The sequence below is a fragment of the Phyllobates terribilis genome, unplaced genomic scaffold, assembly GCF_046119375.1.
Source record: "Phyllobates terribilis strain yellow unplaced genomic scaffold, ASM4611937v1 Scaffold_801__1_contigs__length_655404, whole genome shotgun sequence".
NCBI classification, from domain to species: Eukaryota; Metazoa; Chordata; class Amphibia; order Anura; family Dendrobatidae; genus Phyllobates; species Phyllobates terribilis.
Window position 1 is genome coordinate 44392 of NW_027363561.1, and position 15018 is coordinate 59409.

The following is a 15018-nucleotide window of genomic DNA, read 5'->3' on the forward strand; positions in this document are numbered from 1 at the left end:
ATAACAAGGGCATTTGCTAAATAGATGGTGTGTGTGCAACAATATACTGAAAGGTCAATTATATTGTGCAGCTTATCTCACCACCTGTAGTTATTTAGGTGAAAGCTCCAAAATGCTTGCCTAATATGTCTGTTTATCCAAAAGGAAGTAAAAAGGGAGAGCTAGAAAGATAGCATTTCATTACATTACATGGCAATGCAATGCACAGTTGCTGAAGTTGAACCAAAATGAGCTTGTAATCTGGCTTCTGCAACTTTGAACATGAAAAATCCAATGAGGAGAAGAAAAGCAAAGCCAAAGAGTCCATCCCAAAATCCGACAAACAAGCAAAATGAACAAAAAACATTGAATTCAATTCTTTCTGATTTTAGAAACTGCATTAAAGAAGGGGTGCACCGGTCCTGGAGATACTGCAATACCAGGTCAATGCGTGGAGTGGACAGAGCAAGCTCTTTTTCCATCTCCCTGTTCTAAAAATCCATTTAATATATGGTCCCCAGATAGGGGACGTATCAGATATTAAACTGATAAGAACAGATACTACACTTGATCTTAGCCAAAAGGCCGAGAAGCGATAACCAGAATTGGTTTCAAACTACGGAGCCACCCAAGGATCCTGAAAAGTCCATTTGTGGAGATGAGCTCCTGGACTCCCGTTAAGAAGACATGTTGTCAACCTCTAGATCCCTTACATGCCTGCACTTTTCGGCTTGCTGCTGCTGCAATCCACGCGTTTTAGATCTGCATAACTCCACCTCTTTAAACACAGCACCTTCACCCCCTGCTGTTCCCACCCGCCTCAACACCGTTGGAAGGGAGGAGAACCAATTAAGGCGGGGGGTGGGGTGGAACGAGCAGCTGTCTACCCTTAGCAGGAGGGCTGCTGATTACATACCTCTCCTGCTGCTGCTGCTGCTGGCTGTCCAGCAGCAGACTGAAGGTGGCTGCTGCTGTGCACAGGTATATAAAGGCTCAGAGCCTATTATGACACGCGCAGCCAGCGTTCCATTGCCACATTCCATCTACTGCAGGCAGGATACCTGGCTGGCTGAATGTCGCTGAGAAGCTCACAGAGACCGCCATAAGCAACAGTTTAACAGAATGCCACAGACTAATCAACCAAACTTTTTGGGTTGGGTTCTCTTTTATAGTCTGCAGGCATTAAATGAAAGAAGTCAGTGTTCCAGCAGAGGGAGACAACGTTTCAGAAAAGGCATTGTAGCAAACCAAAAAAGACATTTTAAGCGCAGCAGAGTAACCAGCGCACATACCTGTTAGCTCAGGTGAGTTTAAAAGGCTGCTGTTGATAACAAGGGCATTTGCTAAATAGATGGTGTGTGTGCAACAATATACTGAAAGGTCAATTATATTGTGCAGCTTATCTCACCACCTGTAGTTATTTAGGTGAAAGCTCCAAAATGCTTGCCTAATATGTCTGTTTATCCAAAAGGAAGTAAAAAGGGAGAGCTAGAATGATAGCATTTCATTACATTACATGGCAATGCAATGCACAGTTGCTGAAGTTGAACCAAAATGAGCTTGTAATCTGGCTTCTGCAACTTTGAACATGAAAAATCCAATGAGGAGAAGAAAAGCAAAGCCAAAGAGTCCATCCCAAAATCCGACAAACAAGCAAAATGAACAAAAAACATTGAATTCAATTCTTTCTGATTTTAGAAACTGCATTAAAGAAGGGGTGTACCGGTCCTGGAGATACTGCAATACCAGGTCAATGCGTGGAGTGGACAGAGCAAGCTCTTTTTCCATCTCCCTGTTCTAAAAATCCATTTAATATATGGTCCCCAGATAGGGGACGTATCAGATATTAAACTGATAAGAACAGATACTACACTTGATCTTAGCCAAAAGGCCGAGAAGCGATAACCAGAATTGGTTTCAAACTACGGAGCCACCCAAGGATCCTGAAAAGTCCATTTGTGGAGATGAGCTCCTGGACTCCCGTTAAGAAGACATGTTGTCAACCTCTAGATCCCTTACATGCCTGCACTTTTCGGCTTGCTGCTGCTGCAATCCACGCGTTTTAGATCTGCATAACTCCACCTCTTTAAACACAGCACCTTCACCCCCTGCTGTTCCCACCCGCCTCAACACCGTTGGAAGGGAGGAGAACCAATTAAGGCGGGGGGTGGGGTGGAACGAGCAGCTGTCTACCCTTAGCAGGAGGGCTGCTGATTACATACCTCTCCTGCTGCTGCTGCTGCTGCTGCTGCTGGCTGTCCAGCAGCAGACTGAAGGTGGCTGCTGCTGTGCACAGGTATATAAAGGCTCAGAGCCTATTATGACATGCGCAGCCAGCGTTCCATTGCCACATTCCATCTACTGCAGGCAGGATACCTGGCTGGCTGAATGTCGCTGAGAAGCTCACAGAGACCGCCATAAGCAACAGTTTAACAGAATGCCACAGACTAATCAACCAAACTTTTTGGGTTGGGTTCTCTTTTATAGTCTGCAGGCATTAAATGAAAGAAGTCAGTGTTCCAGCAGAGGGAGACAACGTTTCAGAAAAGGCATTGTAGCAAACCAAAAAAGAAATTTTAAGCGCAGCAGAGTAACCAGCGCACATACCTGTTAGCTCAGGTGAGTTTAAAAGGCTGCTGTTGATAACAAGGGCATTTGCTAAATAGATGGTGTGTGTGCAACAATATACTGAAAGGTCAATTATATTGTGCAGCTTATCTCACCACCTGTAGTTATTTAGGTGAAAGCTCCAAAATGCTTGCCTAATATGTCTGTTTATCCAAAAGGAAGTAAAAAGGGAGAGCTAGAAAGATAGCATTTCATTACATTACATGGCAATGCAATGCACAGTTGCTGAAGTTGAACCAAAATGAGCTTGTAATCTGGCTTCTGCAACTTTGAACATGAAAAATCCAATGAGGAGAAGAAAAGCAAAGCCAAAGAGTCCATCCCAAAATCCGACAAACAAGCAAAATGAACAAAAAACATTGAATTCAATTCTTTCTGATTTTAGAAACTGCATTAAAGAAGGGGTGCACCGGTCCTGGAGATACTGCAATACCAGGTCAATGCGTGGAGTGGACAGAGCAAGCTCTTTTTCCATCTCCCTGTTCTAAAAATCCATTTAATATATGGTCCCCAGATAGGGGACGTATCAGATATTAAACTGATAAGAACAGATTTTTTTTTTTTTTTTATCGAAAGCCCGAATTCGTGTACAAAACCCGAGTGCGCTTAAAAAAGTGACAAGTGCCACAAAAAAAGTGCACTAGGATGCTGGTCTTCTTGAAACCCTCTCCAAAAGGAGAAGGGTCCCCCAAACCATTCCCCGTCCCTCCGAGCCAGAAGGCCACAGCGAGGAACAGGGACAAATAGCCACCTCCAGCCGGAGCCAGAGGCGACCCAATCTTACCCCCAGCACCTGCCCGAGTTCTCACCCGAGCAAGGCACTGGGAGCCAAAGACTGTGCTCCCCTCCCGGAAGAGGGGAGCCAACAACGCTCTCCTCCCGAAAGAGGAGAGCCAGGGGGGTTCAGGGGGGAGCGGAACCTGATGGCCACACACTCCCCCCCTAGACCTGCCAAGAGAGGAACCCGTAAGGGAACCGCATCCCGACAAAATCCTAGTAGGACGTGACACACGTGAATAAGTGGACACACAGTGACAAAGAAATTAAATAAATAGTGAAGGTTTCACAGTATAATACTGCCCGGACCTTCGACCGGGAATTGAAAAATTCCCCATCCTAAGGCCAGAAGGCCCGGAATAAGGGTGTGTGCGAAGAAAGAAAATTTAAAGTGCTTGTGCAAATGTGCCATAAACTCAAGTGGGGTTCCCAATCCCAGTGAGTTAAGGCACCCCAGGGTCACCACTCCTGGGGCACTTCACACTTCGGGCTTTCGATCTTCCCCGGCCCAATGGCGTCGATCCTGGGGGGCCATGCTTTCCACCAGATGACTATATTAGCCACCTGGCGTACTAACAAGCGCCTAAACCCCAGTGTGCATAATGTATCAATCTACTAGGGCGGCCAACATCCAAAACCGCCTTTTCGAAAGATACTACACTTGATCTTAGCCAAAAGGCCGAGAAGCGATAACCAGAATTGGTTTCAAACTACGGAGCCACCCAAGGATCCTGAAAAGTCCATTTGTGGAGATGAGCTCCTGGACTCCCGTTAAGAAGACATGTTGTCAACCTCTAGATCCCTTACATGCCTGCACTTTTCGGCTTGCTGCTGCTGCAATCCACGCGTTTTAGATCTGCATAACTCCACCTCTTTAAACACAGCACCTTCACCCCCTGCTGTTCCCACCCGCCTCAACACCGTTGGAAGGGAGGAGAACCAATTAAGGCGGGGGGTGGGGTGGAACGAGCAGCTGTCTACCCTTAGCAGGAGGGCTGCTGATTACATACCTCTCCTGCTGCTGCTGCTGCTGCTGCTGGCTGTCCAGCAGCAGACTGAAGGTGGCTGCTGCTGTGCACAGGTATATAAAGGCTCAGAGCCTATTATGACACGCGCAGCCAGCGTTCCATTGCCACATTCCATCTACTGCAGGCAGGATACCTGGCTGGCTGAATGTCGCTGAGAAGCTCACAGAGACCGCCATAAGCAACAGTTTAACAGAATGCCACAGACTAATCAACCAAACTTTTTGGGTTGGGTTCTCTTTTATAGTCTGCAGGCATTAAATGAAAGAAGTCAGTGTTCCAGCAGAGGGAGACAACGTTTCAGAAAAGGCATTATAGCAAACCAAAAAAGAAATTTTAAGCGCAGCAGAGTAACCAGCGCACATACCTGTTAGCTCAGGTGAGTTTAAAAGGCTGCTGTTGATAACAAGGGCATTTGCTAAATAGATGGTGTGTGTGCAACAATATACTGAAAGGTCAATTATATTGTGCAGCTTATCTCACCACCTGTAGTTATTTAGGTGAAAGCTCCAAAATGCTTGCCTAATATGTCTGTTTATCCAAAAGGAAGTAAAAAGGGAGAGCTAGAAAGATAGCATTTCATTACATTACATGGCAATGCAATGCACAGTTGCTGAAGTTGAACCAAAATGAGCTTGTAATCTGGCTTCTGCAACTTTGAACATGAAAAATCCAATGAGGAGAAGAAAAGCAAAGCCAAAGAGTCCATCCCAAAATCCGACAAACAAGCAAAATGAACAAAAAACATTGAATTCAATTCTTTCTGATTTTAGAAACTGCATTAAAGAAGGGGTGCACCGGTCCTGGAGATACTGCAATACCAGGTCAATGCGTGGAGTGGACAGAGCAAGCTCTTTTTCCATCTCCCTGTTCTAAAAATCCATTTAATATATGGTCCCCAGATAGGGGACGTATCAGATATTAAACTGATAAGAACAGATACTACACTTGATCTTAGCCAAAAGGCCGAGAAGCGATAACCAGAATTGGTTTCAAACTGCGGAGCCACCCAAGGATCCTGAAAAGTCCATTTGTGGAGGTGAGCTCCTGGACTCCCGTTAAGAAGACATGTTGTCAACCTCTAGATCCCTTACATGCCTGCACTTTTCGGCTTGCTGCTGCTGCAATCCACGCGTTTTAGATCTGCATAACTCCACCTCTTTAAACACAGCACCTTCACCCCCTGCTGTTCCCACCCGCCTCAACACCGTTGGAAGGGAGGAGAACCAATTAAGGCGGGGGGTGGGGTGGAACGAGCAGCTGTCTACCCTTAGCAGGAGGGCTGCTGATTACATACCTCTCCTGCTGCTGCTGCTGCTGCTGCTGGCTGTCCAGCAGCAGACTGAAGGTGGCTGCTGCTGTGCACAGGTATATAAAGGCTCAGAGCCTATTATGACACGCGCAGCCAGCGTTCCATTGCCACATTCCATCTACTGCAGGCAGGATACCTGGCTGGCTGAATGTCGCTGAGAAGCTCACAGAGACCGCCATAAGCAACAGTTTAACAGAATGCCACAGACTAATCAACCAAACTTTTTGGGTTGGGTTCTCTTTTATAGTCTGCAGGCATTAAATGAAAGAAGTCAGTGTTCCAGCAGAGGGAGACAACGTTTCAGAAAAGGCATTGTAGCAAACCAAAAAAGAAATTTTAAGCGCAGCAGAGTAACCAGCGCACATACCTGTTAGCTCAGGTGAGTTTAAAAGGCTGCTGTTGATAACAAGGGCATTTGCTAAATAGATGGTGTGTGTGCAACAAGATACTGAAAGGTCAATTATATTGTGCAGCTTATCTCACCACCTGTAGTTATTTAGGTGAAAGCTCCAAAATGCTTGCCTAATATGTCTGTTTATCCAAAAGGAAGTAAAAAGGGAGAGCTAGAAAGATAGCATTTCATTACATTACATGGCAATGCAATGCACAGTTGCTGAAGTTGAACCAAAATGAGCTTGTAATCTGGCTTCTGCAACTTTGAACATGAAAAATCCAATGAGGAGAAGAAAAGCAAAGCCAAAGAGTCCATCCCAAAATCCGACAAACAAGCAAAATGAACAAAAAACATTGAATTCAATTCTTTCTGATTTTAGAAACTGCATTAAAGAAGGGGTGCACCGGTCCTGGAGATACTGCAATACCAGGTCAATGCGTGGAGTGGACAGAGCAAGCTCTTTTTCCATCTCCCTGTTCTAAAAATCCATTTAATATATGGTCCCCAGATAGGGGACGTATCAGATATTAAACTGATAAGAACAGATTTTTTTTTAATTTGGCTATCCCCTGCAGAGGGATAAAACCGTTTATTAAAACTTTAACAAATTACAAGCATAATTTAACAAATACCAAACGTTAAAAGACAAATGAAATTTACAAAACAAAAAAATACAAAGATTTTAAATAATTAGGTTCCATTGGTCAACAAGCCATTTTTTGGAAATATGTACATTCTTCTTTTTGTCAATTAAATAATAAGTATACATTTCACATAAACATAAACTTAAAACATCATTCACTGATAAAACATCTTGTTTAAAAATAGCAATGTTGCGCGCTTTCCAGAGAGATGAGTTGGCGCAGTTCACTGTCTTCCAAGCCATTGTGTACTGGTCCATTGTGGGGCATTCCATAAGTCCGTATAGCACAGTTTTATATGTAAAGTCCTTGAGGTCTGCCACCCTTTCCAGTAGGGGGAGCAGTCTTCTCCAGAAATCCTTTGCAAAATTACATGTCCATAATAGATGTTCCACCGTTTCCTCTTCTTGGCATCCGGCTCTTGGGCAGATGGCAGACCTCACAAATCCTCTTCTGTATTGGAATGCCCGGCAAGGAAGACAGCGGTGCATGCAACTCCAAGCCAGATCTCTCTGTTCATTAAAAAGATAAAAAACGTTAATCATTTTCCAGATAGACATAGATTTGTCATCATCATATCTGTCAACATTACATATTTCCTCACTTTTACGTATTTCTTTAATTAGTTTCTTACTATTTCTTAATTCCTCTATTTTCTTAGTCCCTAAATTAAAATCGGACACTATTTTCCTTAAAATCTCATAATGCGTCGACAAATTAAAAGCATGGGGCACAGATATATTAACTTCATACCATCCAAACTTTCTCATAAAAAATCCTGTATTAAAACGCATAAAAAAGGACCAATAGTGATTCTTAAAAAGGGCATTAAAACAGTAAACGAACAGATGGATTAAAAGAAACCTATTAAAATCTGGAAAATCTTTACCACCTTTTACTTTTGATTTCATCACGATTTCTCTTTTCAGCTTTTCCATTTTTGAGTTCCAAAAGAAGGTAAAACAGGTTTTGGTTATCTTTTTTAAAACATTAACAGGCGGGGGGAAAACCATGCTAAGATACAATAAAAGAGGTAAAATCACCATCTTTAAAACCAATACTTTACCCTCCATTGTAAGTCTCCTCATGTTCCACATACATATTTTCGTATTTACTTTCTGTGTAACTGTTTCCCAACTATTATAACCATCATTATTTTCAGTGAATGATATACCTAAAATGGAAATGGATTCGGAGACATTAATTGGTACATCACGTAAAATCATCCCCCCAACACTTAAAATGTTACACTTATTAAAATTGATTTTAAAACCAGAAGCTAGGCAAAAGGATTGCACTTGATGGAGAGTGGCCGTAAGTGATGGTGCATCTGTACACAAGACCGCCACGTCATCCATGTAGCCTACAACCTTGGCCTCCAAACCACCGCTTCCAGGCAGAGGGACACCGCATATCTGTTTATTTTGGCGTATTGCACATAACATTGGTTCCAGTGCACAGATAAACAGTAGGGGGGACAGAGGGCATCCCTGTTTCACCCCTGACCGTAAAAATACCTCTTGTGTCTTAAAACCATTCACTAAAATCTTACTTGTACAATCCTTGTAAAATGCTTTAAGCGATAGTAAAAACCCTTCTGGTATGCCCATTTTCTCTAAAACTTTAAAAAGATAAAAGTGTGAGACACGGTCAAATGCTTTTTCAAAATCAATAGATAAAATCGCCATTTTCCCCTTTCTGTCTTTCACATCCTCAATACAGTCTTTCACTAAATTCAGATTGTCCCATATACTGCGCCCCGGCACCCCACACACTTGATTAGAATGAATAACTTTGCTGATGACTTCTTTTAGACGATTTGCACAAATTTTAGCCATTATTTTATAGTCACAATTTAAAAGTGTTATTGGTCTCCAGTTTTCTAATTTTGATTTATCGCCTTTTTTGTATAGGAGGGAGACTTCACCTTTCTTCCAGGAATTTAATAAAACCTTATTATTAAAAACCTCAGTAAACAAATAAAACAAATCATCTTTTAAAATATCATAAAAACATACATAAAATTCTATTGGGATGCCATCAGGACCAGGGACCTTTCCAGTTTTAAAACTTTTAATAGTTTTTAACACTTCTTGTTCCGTTAAAACTTGGGATAAAAACTCTTGGGATGCGGGATCTAAAACAGCTGTTAGTCCTTGCAGCGAATCATCCATTAGTTTATTATCTATATTTTTTCCATTAAAAAGATTAGAAAAAAAAACCTCAACTTTACCCAGCATATTTTTTATATTATTCTCACCATCTATATGGTCAATTATCACTTTTTCTTTTTTATTTTTCCTAAAAAAATATCTGGAACACTTTTCATTTTCTTCTATATGTTGTACTCTAGAACGAAAAATGATCTCTTTTCCTTTTTGTTCTAGCCATTTTGAAATCTCTTCTTTTAAGTTTGAAATATCAACTTGTACATCTATCCCATTGTCTCTGAGCTTAAATAATGTTTGTAGGCGGGTATTTAAAATTCTATATTCTTCATATTTTTCTTTGGCTCTACATATACTCTTTTTAATAAAAAAGTCTTTTATTTTTACTTTCATTCTATCCCACCATACACTCATAGTCTCATTTGTTTTTTTCCCTTTTCTACATTTCCTATAAAACTCAATAAAATCTGATAAAATCTGCGGGTCGGTTAAAAGGGATACGTTCATTTTCCAGCTTTTCTTACCACATTTTTTGTTGTCATTTACTTTTATGGTAAAGGATAAAAGTTTATGGTCTGAAAATATATTAGTTAAAACTTCACATTTGGCAGGTATTGTTTTATCTGAACCAAAAATAAAATCAATCCTAGAGCTACAATTAGCATTGCTCCAAGTGAAACCGGCGTCCTCTGTGCTGTCACTATGACACTCTTTATATATGTCTTTCAATTTAGCATCTTTGACTATATCATGTAGCATACCTGAGGTTTTATCGTAGTTCCTGCTTACAGAGCTGGAGCGCCGGTTTTCACCTTTTAAAACACAATTAAAATCCCCTGCTAAGATAAAAGGTTCAGAGTTATTAATAAATAATGGTAAAAGATCAAGCATTTCGGCTGTTTCATTTTTCTCTGGGGATCCATAAAAATTTAAAAACTGCCATCTAATACCATCAATAAAAGCTTTCACTAATAAAATACGACCTGGTAAAATTTCCTGAATAAAATCAATTAAAACGTTCCCTTTAAAAAGTATGGCTACACCCGCTGATCCTGCAGCATTGGATCCGGACCAGACAGATGGCCCACACTTCCACTCATCTTTATATTTTTGATATGACATTTCATGTGGGATATTACATTCTTGCAGAAAAAATACAGATGCAGTAAAACACGTAAAAAAATTAAAAAGAGCAGTTCTTCTCGTGTTAGATTTTATGCCTCTCACGTTGAGGGAAATACCTTTGAGTTCAGCCATCATTAGAAAATGTAGAAATTTTAATTAGGTAACTAAGAGCAACGGATTTACCTGTCCGATGAACCTGATCAGACCACTGGGCTTGCGCCTCCCTCCTCATCTGATAGTATCGTCACGAGAGTCTCCGTGGAGGAGGAAAGATTACCACATTTATATAAACCCGACGCTACACTGGCATAGCTCGGAGGGCTGGCTGGCAGAACCCGCTGGGTCTCCATTGGCTGGCCATGCAGTTCCTCATCAGGTGGGTCCCCGAGGGGTTCCGCCGCCCCTGTTTGACCTGTAGAAGGTCGTCCTATAGGAGGAGGTTGCGCACAAGGCAGAGCCTCTGACTCTTCAGAGGCAGCAAGATCCCGGTCCCCACCTGTAGCAGCGGAGACCGAAACCCCTGAGGGTCCAGCGTCCACGTCCCCTTCTGGAGAAGTGTCCATCTGTTCACCTCCTGCTGCCTCCTCCGAACCACCCTTTTTCTTTTTCTTAGGACCCACCTTTATCCACTCAGCGCCCTCAGCACTAGGAGACCCAGACTGGGCATGGGCTTCTGTGTCGGCCTTTTGCCGGTCCCTTTTGACCTTACCAGTAGTGCCCTTCTGCTCCTTCTCAGCCCTCCTTTTGGACTCCCGCAGGTCCTGCAGCCAGGTTTTGGGATTTGGTATTTTACCTGTCATAGACTCTGGAGACACTTCACTATTTGGTACGCCCTTATTGTCTCCAGAGGCTCCAGGTTGTTGTTCCTCCTCCTGAGGGGTGGTCTGATCTTTTGGTCCTTGGTCGGACGTCTTGGACTTCCCCTTTTGCTCATCTTCCCGAAATCTGTGAGGGCAAGAAAAATAAAAGTGACCTGGAGTCTGGCAAAAACTGCATTTCTTTTCCTTAGGGCATTCTTTTGTCTCATGTTCTTCACTAGCACAATTTCTACATGATACATGACAGTTTTCTTTTGAATGACCATAGCGCCCACAATTTCTGCAATATACTGGCATCCCAGAAAAGAAGAAATCCCCATTTGTTTGCCCAATTTTGAAACGGGCAGGGGGGAGCCGTATACCACCTGGTGTATTTGGATCTCTTGTACACTTCACAAGGAATTTCCACTTAGATGTCCATATGTTATATTCGTTTAATATCTTCCCAATACATTTAACACTTTTAAAATAAATTGCTAGAAATGACATTACTTCTGGAGCAGAAACAAAGGGCTAAAATATTTTTACAATAACCAGTCTTACCTCATCCAGGACGTGCTCAACAATTTGTATCCCTTTCAAAACAGGACTATTTTCAACTTTTTTTAACTTTTCTAGTACATCTCTAAAAATACCTTCTCCGGTGAATGTGATGTCATAGTCACCTCTTCTGGGATAATCCTGGATGGAGAGAATTTCATTCCTTTGTACGCCAAGAAGGTTCCTGAGCACGTCCTGGACTACATACCCTAATTTCCTCATATCCGAGCCACCCGCCGTGAAGTGAACTCGGATAGAGTTTTTTAGCCTCGCATAAAGAGGCACGAGGTTAGGGTCAACCTCCATGGAAAAACGCAACAAGGTTGCAAATTGCAGCCGCTTGCAATCTGCGCTCCCAGTGTTCTTGCAGCGAAAAACACCTGGAAGCTGGGGGATCGCAACTCGTTACCTGGGACTAAGCCCTCTCCCTAATAGCAGCAAGCAGGTTAAGTCCACCAAAGTGGACGATCCTGCCAGGCCAAGGAGAGGGGTACCCGAGTGCCCTTCAACCACAATCTCCTGCAATAAAGCACTTGATCGTAGCCAAAAGGCCGAGAAGCGATAACCAGAATTGGTTTCAAACTACGGAGCCACCCAAGGATCCTGAAAAGTCCATTTGTGGAGATGAGCTCCTGGACTCCCGTTAAGAAGACATGTTGTCAACCTCTAGATCCCTTACATGCCTGCACTTTTCGGCTTGCTGCTGCTGCAATCCACGCGTTTTAGATCTGCATAACTCCACCTCTTTAAACACAGCACCTTCACCCCCTGCTGTTCCCACCCGCCTCAACACCGTTGGAAGGGAGGAGAACCAATTAAGGCGGGGGGTGGGGTGGAACGAGCAGCTGTCTACCCTTAGCAGGAGGGCTGCTGATTACATACCTCTCCTGCTGCTGCTGCTGCTGCTGGCTGTCCAGCAGCAGACTGAAGGTGGCTGCTGCTGTGCACAGGTATATAAAGGCTCAGAGCCTATTATGACACGCGCAGCCAGCGTTCCATTGCCACATTCCATCTACTGCAGGCAGGATACCTGGCTGGCTGAATGTCGCTGAGAAGCTCACAGAGACCGCCATAAGCAACAGTTTAACAGAATGCCACAGACTAATCAACCAAACTTTTTGGGTTGGGTTCTCTTTTATAGTCTGCAGGCATTAAATGAAAGAAGTCAGTGTTCCAGCAGAGGGAGACAACGTTTCAGAAAAGGCATTGTAGCAAACCAAAAAAGAAATTTTAAGCGCAGCAGAGTAACCAGCGCACATACCTGTTAGCTCAGGTGAGTTTAAAAGGCTGCTGTTGATAACAAGGGCATTTGCTAAATAGATGGTGTGTGTGCAACAATATACTGAAAGGTCAATTATATTGTGCAGCTTATCTCACCACCTGTAGTTATTTAGGTGAAAGCTCCAAAATGCTTGCCTAATATGTCTGTTTATCCAAAAGGAAGTAAAAAGGGAGAGCTAGAAAGATAGCATTTCATTACATTACATGGCAATGCAATGCACAGTTGCTGAAGTTGAACCAAAATGAGCTTGTAATCTGGCTTCTGCAACTTTGAACATGAAAAATCCAATGAGGAGAAGAAAAGCAAAGCCAAAGAGTCCATCCCAAAATCCGACAAACAAGCAAAATGAACAAAAAACATTGAATTCAATTCTTTCTGATTTTAGAAACTGCATTAAAGAAGGGGTGCACCGGTCCTGGAGATACTGCAATACCAGGTCAATGCGTGGAGTGGACAGAGCAAGCTCTTTTTCCATCTCCCTGTTCTAAAAATCCATTTAATATATGGTCCCCAGATAGGGGACGTATCAGATATTAAACTGATAAGAACAGATACTACACTTGATCTTAGCCAAAAGGCCGAGAAGCGATAACCAGAATTGGTTTCAAACTACGGAGCCACCCAAGGATCCTGAAAAGTCCATTTGTGGAGATGAGCTCCTGGACTCCCGTTAAGAAGACATGTTGTCAACCTCTAGATCCCTTACATGCCTGCACTTTTCGGCTTGCTGCTGCTGCAATCCACGCGTTTTAGATCTGCATAACTCCACCTCTTTAAACACAGCACCTTCACCCCCTGCTGTTCCCACCCGCCTCAACACCGTTGGAAGGGAGGAGAACCAATTAAGGCGGGGGGTGGGGTGGAACGAGCAGCTGTCTACCCTTAGCAGGAGGGCTGCTGATTACATACCTCTCCTGCTGCTGCTGCTGCTGCTGCTGGCTGTCCAGCAGCAGACTGAAGGTGGCTGCTGCTGTGCACAGGTATATAAAGGCTCAGAGCCTATTATGACACGCGCAGCCAGTGTTCCATTGCCACATTCCATCTACTGCAGGCAGGATACCTGGCTGGCTGAATGTCGCTGAGAAGCTCACAGAGACCGCCATAAGCAACAGTTTAACAGAATGCCACAGACTAATCAACCAAACTTTTTGGGTTGGGTTCTCTTTTATAGTCTGCAGGCATTAAATGAAAGAAGTCAGTGTTCCAGCAGAGGGAGACAACGTTTCAGAAAAGGCATTGTAGCAAACCAAAAAAGAAATTTTAAGTGCAGCAGAGTAACCAGCGCACATACCTGTTAGCTCAGGTGAGTTTAAAAGGCTGCTGTTGATAACAAGGGCATTTGCTAAATAGATGGTGTGTGTGCAACAATATACTGAAAGGTCAATTATATTGTGCAGCTTATCTCACCACCTGTAGTTATTTAGGTGAAAGCTCCAAAATGCTTGCCTAATATGTCTGTTTATCCAAAAGGAAGTAAAAAGGGAGAGCTAGAAAGATAGCATTTCATTACATTACATGGCAATGCAATGCACAGTTGCTGAAGTTGAACCAAAATGAGCTTGTAATCTGGCTTCTGCAACTTTGAACATGAAAAATCCAATGAGGAGAAGAAAAGCAAAGCCAAAGAGTCCATCCCAAAATCCGACAAACAAGCAAAATGAACAAAAAACATTGAATTCAATTCTTTCTGATTTTAGAAACTGCATTAAAGAAGGGGTGCACCGGTCCTGGAGATACTGCAATACCAGGTCAATGCGTGGAGTGGACAGAGCAAGCTCTTTTTCCATCTCCCTGTTCTAAAAATCCATTTAATATATGGTCCCCAGATAGGGGACGTATCAGATATTAAACTGATAAGAACAGATACTACACTTGATCTTAGCCAAAAGGCCGAGAAGCGATAACCAGAATTGGTTTCAAACTACGGAGCCACCCAAGGATCCTGAAAAGTCCATTTGTGGAGATGAGCTCCTGGACTCCCGTTAAGAAGACATGTTGTCAACCTCTAGATCCCTTACATGCCTGCACTTTTCGGCTTGCTGCTGCTGCAATCCACGCGTTTTAGATCTGCATAACTCCACCTCTTTAAACACAGCACCTTCACCCCCTGCTGTTCCCACCCGCCTCAACACCGTTGGAAGGGAGGAGAACCAATTAAGGCGGGGGGTGGGGTGGAACGAGCAGCTGTCTACCCTTAGCAGGAGGGCTGCTGATTACATACCTCTCCTGCTGCTGCTGCTGCTGCTGCTGGCTGTCCAGCAGCAGACTGAAGGTGGCTGCTGCTGTGCACAGGTATATAAAGGCTCAGAGCCTATTATGACACGCGCAG

General features: G+C 43.2%; 7 non-coding genes and 1 pseudogene across 7 annotated transcripts; all 8 read right to left on the reverse strand.

Moving 5' to 3' along the window:
* Positions 1–385: 385 nt before the first annotated feature.
* Positions 386–576, reverse strand: LOC141240254 (U2 spliceosomal RNA). The gene has a single exon (XR_012305523.1). It is a non-coding gene; the product is annotated as a U2 spliceosomal RNA (small nuclear RNA).
* A 1115-nt stretch (positions 577–1691) lies between these two features.
* On the reverse strand, positions 1692–1882 carry LOC141240195 (U2 spliceosomal RNA). Its single transcript, XR_012305483.1, has one exon. It is a non-coding gene; the product is annotated as a U2 spliceosomal RNA (small nuclear RNA).
* Positions 1883–3006: 1124 nt separating this feature from the next.
* LOC141240228 (U2 spliceosomal RNA) lies at positions 3007–3189 on the reverse strand. The gene has a single exon (XR_012305511.1). It is a non-coding gene; the product is annotated as a U2 spliceosomal RNA (small nuclear RNA).
* A 794-nt stretch (positions 3190–3983) lies between these two features.
* LOC141240249 (U2 spliceosomal RNA) lies at positions 3984–4075 on the reverse strand (annotated as a pseudogene).
* A 1121-nt stretch (positions 4076–5196) lies between these two features.
* Positions 5197–5387, reverse strand: LOC141240255 (U2 spliceosomal RNA). Its single transcript, XR_012305524.1, has one exon. It is a non-coding gene; the product is annotated as a U2 spliceosomal RNA (small nuclear RNA).
* A 1121-nt stretch (positions 5388–6508) lies between these two features.
* Positions 6509–6696, reverse strand: LOC141240217 (U2 spliceosomal RNA). The gene has a single exon (XR_012305503.1). It is a non-coding gene; the product is annotated as a U2 spliceosomal RNA (small nuclear RNA).
* A 6392-nt stretch (positions 6697–13088) lies between these two features.
* LOC141240256 (U2 spliceosomal RNA) lies at positions 13089–13279 on the reverse strand. The gene has a single exon (XR_012305525.1). It is a non-coding gene; the product is annotated as a U2 spliceosomal RNA (small nuclear RNA).
* A 1121-nt stretch (positions 13280–14400) lies between these two features.
* Positions 14401–14591, reverse strand: LOC141240257 (U2 spliceosomal RNA). The gene has a single exon (XR_012305526.1). It is a non-coding gene; the product is annotated as a U2 spliceosomal RNA (small nuclear RNA).
* Between the last annotated feature and the right edge of the window lie 427 nt (positions 14592–15018).